Source organism: Felis catus, chromosome B2 (genome assembly GCF_018350175.1).
Source record: "Felis catus isolate Fca126 chromosome B2, F.catus_Fca126_mat1.0, whole genome shotgun sequence".
Taxonomy (NCBI): Eukaryota; Metazoa; Chordata; class Mammalia; order Carnivora; family Felidae; genus Felis; species Felis catus.
The window spans coordinates 129,016,078-129,025,293 of NC_058372.1; positions in this window are offsets into that span (position 1 = coordinate 129,016,078).

The window sequence follows — 9,216 nt, forward strand, 5'->3', positions numbered from 1 at the left end:
TCAGAACAGGGGTGGAGTTTCCACAGCCCTGGTTAGCAGTGGGAGGGAACGGCCAAGGCCTCAGAGGAAGAGGAAGCAAAAAACAGAAAAGGGACAATTTTTTTTTTAAAGAGAGCTTGGAAAAGAAAAAGAACTAAGAGAAGTCTGAAAGGGGGCTGGGCAAAGGAAAGAAAGCGAGAAGAAAGAGAAGAGAAGAGAAGAGAAGAGAAGAGAAGAGAAGAGAAGAGAAGAGAAGAGAAGAGAAAGAAGAGAAGAGAGAAGGAAAGGAAAAGAAAAGGAGAAAAGAAAAGAAGGAGTAGCTATTATGGAGAATACTTGGAGACTCCTCAAAAAATTAAAAATACAAATGCCATATATGATTCCACTATTGGGTATTTACCCAAAGAAAACAAAAACACGAATTTAAAAAGATCTATGCACCCTCATGTTTACTGCAGTGTTATTTACAACAGCCAAGATAAGGAGGCAACCTAAGTGTCCGTCAATAGAGGAGTGGATAAGGAAAATGTGGTATGTGTGTTTGTATTTGTATATGTAACAGAATATTACTCAGCCATAAAAAAGAATGAGATTGTGTCCTTTGAGACAACACGGGCAGACCTAATGGGTATTATGCTAAGTGAAATAAGTCAGACTGAGAAAGACAAACACCATGTGATTCCACTTAGATGGGAATCTAAAAAAGGAATAAACAAAAAGCAGAATCAGACCTATAAATACAGAGAACACACTGCTGGTTGCCAAAGGGGAAAGGGGTGGGGGACGGGCAAACTGGATGAAGAGGAGAGGGAGCTAGAGGCTTCCAGTTATGGAAAGAGTAAGTCGCGGGAATAAAAAGCACAGCATAAGGAATACAGTCAGCAATATTGTAATAGAGATGTAACAGGACAGATGGTAGCTGCACTTGTGGTGAAGACAGCATGATGTATAAACTTGTCAAATCGCTACGTTGTACACCTGAAACTAATGTAACTGTGTGTCAACTATACTCAGGTAAAGAAAAGAAAGGTGAGAAAATAATAATAATAAAAAGAACACAACACCATGAAGCTAATAAAAAGAAAATAGAAAGGTAGCAAGAGAAACAGAGTGCCTGAAATTTGGAATCAAAAACAACCCACGATGTCGAGGAAAGCAGACAGTGTGCAGGAACCATGAGTGAAGAGGAGGAAGGGAGGAGGAGAGAGGTGAGCGATGAAGAGGAAACCACTGCAAGGTAGGGGACCAGCACGGGGCTGGGGGCAGGAGGCTGTGTCCCGCGGGGCACACCAGGGTGGGAAAAGATGAGTGTGGCAGGAAACCTGCCTGAGGAACCCGGGACCAGCCCAGCGGCAGGGGACCGGCTGGTGAGGAAGGGGAGCCCAGCGCTCGCCACGGCAGGTTCTGAAGGGGGAGCGCATTCTTTCGGAGGAAAGGGCTGGGATGGAGAGATCACCTGCTGCTGGGTGGCCTTTCACATTGAGCAGCCTGCCCTTGCACTAAACCACTCAATGGTGCTCAGAGGTTGTGATGCCACTGCACTGGTATTTCAGTTCTTTCTTTTTACTGAACCCGGAAGACTCGGATACATAGAGTGGCAGGCTGGGAGCGCCAGGCCTGATGCCTTCATGGCATCCTTCCTCCTCCATAGATACACAGACAGATGATAGATACATACATACATAGATACACAGATACACACACATATATATAATACGTAATATATACATATTTGTATATATGTTATATATATAATAGATTTGTTGGTAAAAAGCAAATATATTTGATATATCTTACATAAAAGCCATGTGTAAAGCATATATAAATGGCATGTATATGAAATATATATAAAATATAGATCATATTGTAATGCCCGAATTGCAAAACCTCCAAATGTAATGCCCGAATTGCAAAACCTCCCACAAGAGACCACCAGAGTCGTAAGTCAAAGCCAAGCAGCAAGGGTCGTTTATTGCAGGTTTGAACCTGGACCTCTGCACCCTCGTTGCCGGTGACGCTAAGAGGCCCTGATCAGGGTTGGTACAGCGTCTTTATAGACAGAGACAAATAGCATAGGGGAGGTTTCAGATTATGAGGGGCCTGATTCGTTGATTTTAAAGTAAGGACATTTGTTGTTCTCTGAATGGGCGTCCTTTGTCCTTTGGCGGGAAGGCTTTGTCCCTTACTTGTGGCGGGAGAAAAAGGGGGAAGGGGAGGAATGTGTTAAGCAAGCAAGATTACAGAAGCGAGAAAATGCTGGTTAGTAAGTATTTTTATAATCTTAGGGTATAGCAAACTAAGTCTAGAAAAATTTAGGCAAGGCTGACCGATCGGGACCAACACTCTTGAAAAGAGTGTGGCCCTGAACAGCCGGGGTACAGAGTTTTTAAAGCCGATCACATCGTTTTATCATTATCTGGGAACAGAACAGAGAAACAGTTTCTAGATGAGTTAGTAATAGTTGCCAGATGAGTCAGAGACAGTTATCGAATGAGGTGATTATTTTAGACTTTCTGCTGCTAAGTTGCAACTAGTGGATCTCCTTGACCTTGTCTCTGACGCTTTTTTTTGAGGTTTTGTTTTCTTCATTAGTAAAGGCTGATTCACAAGAGTATGAAGTATGATTTACAAGAGTAAAAGTAAGGCTGTTATCTTTTGACCTTCAGTGTCAGAACAAAGTTGTTATTTTTCAAGCTAAGCGTTAGCTTTACAGTACAATTTAACCCTTACAATATATATTTATATATGTAAACATTTTCTTTAAAATTTAAGGTGTTTTTCCCCCCTCTCTCAAATTTTAGGAGAAATTAAAACACTTCTGTGGGCATCTACAAGTGTTGTGGGCCCTGGGCACTGTGCCTCCTGCACTGATAGAGAAGTCAGCCCTGGGAACTTAGGGAAACAGGATAGTAAGCTCTAAAAATATACAAAGAGATTAGATGAAATATTTATATTGATGTGAGCCGGGTAAGTGCATTAGAAAAGCAACAATTGAATGTGGTGATCATGAAAATGCCGTGATTGCAGAGAGGTAGGTTTTTAAGGTGTTGGTACGTACCATTTAGGGCTCACTCTATGCTGGCCTCTCTTCTAAGCCCCATTCTACAAGAGGCACAAAGAGCCTAAATAACTTGCCCAAAGAGACTATGGCCCATGTTTTCAACCGCCGTGCTAAACTCAGAGCTGCCCTGACGGTCATTACTCCTTTACTTCATTAGGTCAAAATACATTTATTCAGCTCCTGCTCTGTACCAGGCACTGAGCTGGGCCCAGCAGTGGCAATGGCAAGGAAACCCATATGGTTTACTTTCTAGTGGAAAGTAAAGACATTGAACAAATGGCCACCCGAACAAAAGAAAACAAGCAAACAAACAAAAATGACCACCCAAATATAATATTACAGATATTGTAGACCCTCTGATCTAGTCTGGGGGCAGAGAAGGCTTCTTTGGGGAATTAAAATTCAAACTGAGGTCTCAAGGATGAGTAAGTTAATTTAGTTAGCCAGACAGTGGGAACAAAGGTGTTCTAGGCAGAGGCCATCAGCATAAGTCAGGTGCCCAGGATATAAAGCCAGACCTCAGAAAGCTTCCAAGAACTGTGTTTCCCTCAAAAGCCAGAGTCTCAAGTGAGGAGATAAAGTAGCCACAGAGATAAGCAGTGATTAAGGACTGCTGTGAGAGAGATGTGTAGAGTATTTGAGTAAAGGGAGGGAAATCACCAGGGGGAGAGAGTCTTCTGAGGACAATCTATAGATAAGACCTGTAAGGAAGATTAGAAAAGCCTCAAGCGATTTTCATAAGAGGGAGGAAGAGGGTCTTATCCCTTTTAGAACACTGAGGGCTATTTACTAGAGTAGCTGAAGACATTTCAAGATATGAAGAGTTAGTCTTGCAGGCAAAATCTAAGAAGAAATTCCTATGATGTTCTCATAAGATAACCCGGGCCTTGGGGTGTCTGGTTGGCTCAGTTGGTAAAGTGGGCAACTCTTGATCTCAGGTCTGTGAGTTTGAGCCCCACATTGGTGTAGAGATGTAGAAATAGAAAAAAAAAAAAAAAAGAAAAAAAAATAGGAATAGAAAAAAAAAATCGAAAAAAAAAAAAGACCAGAGCCCCATGTGAGGCTACAATAGGTGAGACCTAGAGAACTATCAAGGATTGTATCATGACACCGTGGTCAAAATAAAGTGTGTGCGGTGGTAAGGTGATGGCTGGCTCACCTGAAGAGATGCCATACCCTGCAAACAGGCACCATGCAGAGACCCCTTTCTCATATTATTGTCTGTACACCCTCTTATCAAGGAATTAAAGATGGCAACATGTAATGTACATGACTACAATCCCTTAAAGTCTCTAGATGGAGACTACAACCCACTTCCCTTTACAATACATTATCTTCATCCATGGATATTGATACCTTGAGAACTTATCAGAAAGAGCTTCATTCTGCAAAGATCAGTACAGTCCACATTGTTATCTGACCACAAAACTGCTTAAATGTTCATTCTAAACAGGAAGGATCTCTCAAACATCTATATAAGATTGATTCTCTATATTTTGCTTTCCCAATTTTCACAGAAAATTTAACTGGTGCAGTTTATTCATCAACAGGTAAAATGGGATTATAAAAATGAAACATTCATTTTAGTTTTTCAGAAACTACTGTGCAACCTTCTTGCTTAACTTTGAAGGCAAGATCCATATCTGAATCCTTCTGTGTATCACCTACTGGGCAACATAACAAATAAAGAACTCTCAGGACTGCCTTACTTTTGTAAAGTGATGAAACATGATCTTACATGTATGGATTCATCCTCAGAATAACGGGATTTTTTCATTTACTCTTTTTGTTTTCTTACGTACAGTGCTGGATCTTATCTTGATTTCAATTTTTGATTCCTTGTTCATTGTGTTTTGTTTATCTTCAGTAATTCTGCCTCAAATACCTACTTATCTTCTTGGCAGAAGGCTTAATATCCTAATATATCTCCCTTTCCACATGAGCTGTTGTAGGTGCTGATGATATTTAAAAAAAAAAAAAAAAAAAAAAAGTACGTAAGTCCCTGGACGGCTGGGTGGCTCAGTTGGTTGAGCATCCTACTCTTGATTTTGGCTCAGGTCATGATCCCAGGGTCATGGGATTGAGCCCCAAGTCAGGCTCCAAGCTGAGCTCCTGCTTAAGATTCTCCTTCTCTCCTGCCCCTCTGCCCCTCTTCCCCTGCTCATGCTCTCTGTCTCTCTCTCTAAGAAAAAAAAAGTCTGTTTTAAAAAACAGGAAGTCCCAACTTCCACATCCCCAGTGGGGAGAGCACTGGTGTGGGACCATCCACAACTGCCCAGCTTCTTGCTGCTCCTCAACCTGATTGTGAATTCTGTTGCAAACTGCCCTGCAGAATTGAACAAGCAATCCTGGTTCTGTGCTGTGGTACATTTAGGGCTGGCCTCCTGGGTTCTTCACAGGTTTTCCTTCCCACTCACGGTCATTTCCCTGGTTGCCCAGGATGACTGTGTATGGGCTCTCATGATGGTGAGACTGTTGCAAACTGCCCTGCAGAATTGAACAAGCAATCCTGGTTCTGTGCTGTGGTACATTTAGGGCTGGCCTCCTGGGTTCTTCACAGGTTTTCCTTCCCACTCACGGTCATTTCCCTGGTTGCCCAGGATGACTGTGTATGGGCTCTCATGATGGTGAGCTAGAAAATTGAACTCACCTGGATGGCCCTCTCTAGCCTAGCCAGGAGGCTGGTGTGTGTTTCTCAGAGTGGTAGCTCTTTGTAGCTCCTTCAGTTCACAAACTGTTGTAGACAAAATCATACCACCAGCACCACTCCCTGAGGATGTCCACTCCTAATTCTCAAAACCTCTAATGAATATGTAATACGTCATGTGGCAAAGGGGAATTTAGATTGCAGGTGGAGTTAAGGTTGCTAAAATACCGACCTTAAAATAAGGAGATTAGTTTGGATTAGTTGGCTGAGCCAAATGTAATCACAAAGGTCCTTAAAAGGGGAAGAGGATTGCAGAAGAGTCAGATCCAGAAGGATGGCATCATGAAGAAGAGTTGACTGACCATTGCTAGCTTTAAAGATGGAAGAGAATTGGGAGCCAAAGAATGCTTGCAGTCTCTAGAAGCTGAAAAGGTAAGGAATTGGATTCATTCCCAGAGCTTCCAGAAGGATCACAGATCTGCCAATACTTAGATTTTACTTCAGTGAAACCCATTTTGGACTTCTGACCTCCAGAAATATAAGATAATATATTTGTTTTGTTTTCAATGTTTATTTGTTTTTGAGAGAGAGAGACAGAGCATGAGCAGGGGAGGAGCAGAGAGAGAGGGTGATACAGAATCTGAAGCAGGATCAGGCTCTGAGCTGTCAGCACAGAGCCTGATGCGGGACTTGAACCCACAAACCATGAAATCATGACCTGAACGGAAGTTAGACACAACCAACTGAGCCACCCAGGTGCCCCCATTTGTTTTGTTTTCAGCTACTAAGTTTGTGGTATGAGAATGAGAAACTAATGTACACATATGACCTCCCTAAATCCCCAGGGTACTGGGTTTTCAAGGTGGTTGCTCTCCATGATCACTTCTTTTGGCTTGCACCCCAGATAGCGTAGGGGTCCATATCTGGTTTTCAAGATGAGACATCTCCATGGTTAGCATTTTGGCACACTTGAGTGGCCATCTCTCTGAGTGCCTCGGTGAGTCTTTTCAGTTTACACACATGGTCATCTTCAGAATTTCAGAGCACTGGGTCATGATTGGTTCTGGAGTCTAAGCCTTCGTGGACTCAAAACATCTATTCCCCTTTCCCTTCCAAGGAGTAAGCATCAATGCCAGGAGTAAGTACACTTTTCCTTGTAAATCCTCAAAATGCAAAGGATCTAATTGATCCTCTCTGACCACTAATATTAGAGCTTCTCACTAATTTCCTAAAGTAAGATTATTCTTTGTGGTTCCAGGGGACCTTACAGTTCATTCCAGGAAATGGAATGTGTTAGTAGCACCACATTTCTTTACCTCTCAAGGGGCCATCTCTACCTTTCTAGAAGTAGGAATGGAGCTAACTAAAAACAAACAAACAAAAATCACACAGATACAAAAGAGTCCATACAGTATGTCCATTTACATAAAATTCCAGAAAATGCTGAGTAATCTATAATGACAAAAAAAGCAGGTCAGTAGTTGCCTGGGGTTTTGGGCAGAGGGAGAGTTGGACTGCAAAGGAGCAGGAGAACTCTTTTGGGGGTGATAGAAATTGTCAGCATTGTGATTGTGGTAATTTCACTAGTGTGTCCATCTGTCAAAACTCATCAAATTGTACATTTAAATTGACATAATGTATATAAATTAAACTTCAGTTTAAGCAACCAGGGGTTGATTTCTACAAATGGAGGAGGAGTATTGCCCAAAGGAAAATCAAGGGACTGGTTTTTTGTTTGTTTGTTTGTTTGTTTGTTTGTTTTTAATTGTCCCATAAGAGAGAAAATAGTTGAGAAGGACTTTTTGTTCTGCCCTCAGAAATGTATGGTGTTGCCACTGTGTTTTCTGCATTAAGTTTAAAGTTTTGCTTTTATTCCTATTACCATCTTTGATAGGAATTATATCCTGCTACAATATTTAGACTGGAAAAATCATTCCTAAGATACTTATTCATTTCTATATCAAATCAGGAGCCAACTTCATACTTAAGAGTGAAATTCTAGGGACGTTCCCATTAGAATAAAGAAAAGCTATCAAATTGATTACGACCATATTTGCTGGAAATTCGAGCTAAAGAAATAGCATATCAAGCCTAAATAAGAGTTTATTATTAGCAAGGAGGAGAAAGTATCCTCCCCATGATCTCCACCCCCACCCCTTTTCTCTTTTCCTCACTTTATCCCTCCCTTGTTTTTGTGGATGATATTATTATGGACCAAAAAAACCCAAAAAACAAAAAAACAAGACAGAATAAACTGAAAACTCCTAGAGCTAAAAAGAGTTCAATAAGATAACAGGTCACAAAGATGTAAAAATCAATAGCTTTTCTGTATACACAACTGGCTTGAAAAAAAAATCCATTAACAATAGCAAAAAAAATGTAAAATAGAAATGAAAAAGTAAACAACGAACTGGGAAAATATGTTTTCTACAAATATGAAAAGAAAAAAACCCTGTACTCTCCTAATCCATAAAGTGCTCCCACAAATCAATAAGGCTAAATAAAATCCCCACAGATAAACAGAGAAAGGCATGAGCAACGATCTCACAAACAAAATACAAATGGCCAATAAAGAGATCGCATAGGTATTCCAAATCACAAGACTTTTAAAATGCTAATTATAATAACAGAAACCTAGCATTTCCTTTCTTGTCAATTTAGAAAATGTTTTTAAAATTTTTATGGCCAATGCTGATAAAGTAGGAGAGCTCTCAAATACTGCAAGCAAGTGTATAAATTGATGCAATCTTGTGAACCATAATGAAAATTGGATACAATATTTCTGGAAAGCAATTTCTTTTCATTTTGTTTCTGAATTGTTTTACATTATAGTCCTTAATTTTTATGAAGTCAAACCTCTTGATTTTTTTCCTTTGCGATTTCTTCCATTACTTTCATTTCTAGAAAGTACTTTTCCTTTTTTTTTATTTTTCTAGAAAGTGCTTTTCTGTCCCATTTTTTTTCTAACTTTTCATGGTTTGTGTTTTTGTCATTTAATTCTTTAATCCATCTTTATTTAATGTCTCTTTGTGAATGTGTCAAAGGAAGTTTTACAAAAGAGTTTCCAAATGTCTTGGAAAAATTTCAAGCACAGTTTATTGATTAATTCCCATTGATTTGTGATGGTGCCTTTATGATAGACTAAGATTTAGGTATATTGGGGACTGATTAGGATTCCATATTCTGTCTCATGAGCTTAGCCATCTCATTGGTGCCAACAGGTCATATGATGTGTGGTTATAGCATGGGCTCTGGAACCAGACCATGTAAGACCACTGGGGCTTGGGACATTTTACTTAATCTCTCTGTGCCTTTGTTCCTTAGCCTTAAAATAGTGCTGCAAAGTCCTTGTCTTGTAAGGTTTTTTGAGGCTTGAGGGGGTTATACATATAAAGTTCTTAGAATGATATCTGATACATTTTATATGTTAAATAAATCTTAACAGCTGTTAATCTGCTAGTACCACATTGTTTTAATTATTATAGCTTTGCTTATTTTTTAAATATTGAATAAAACCAGTTTCCTATTT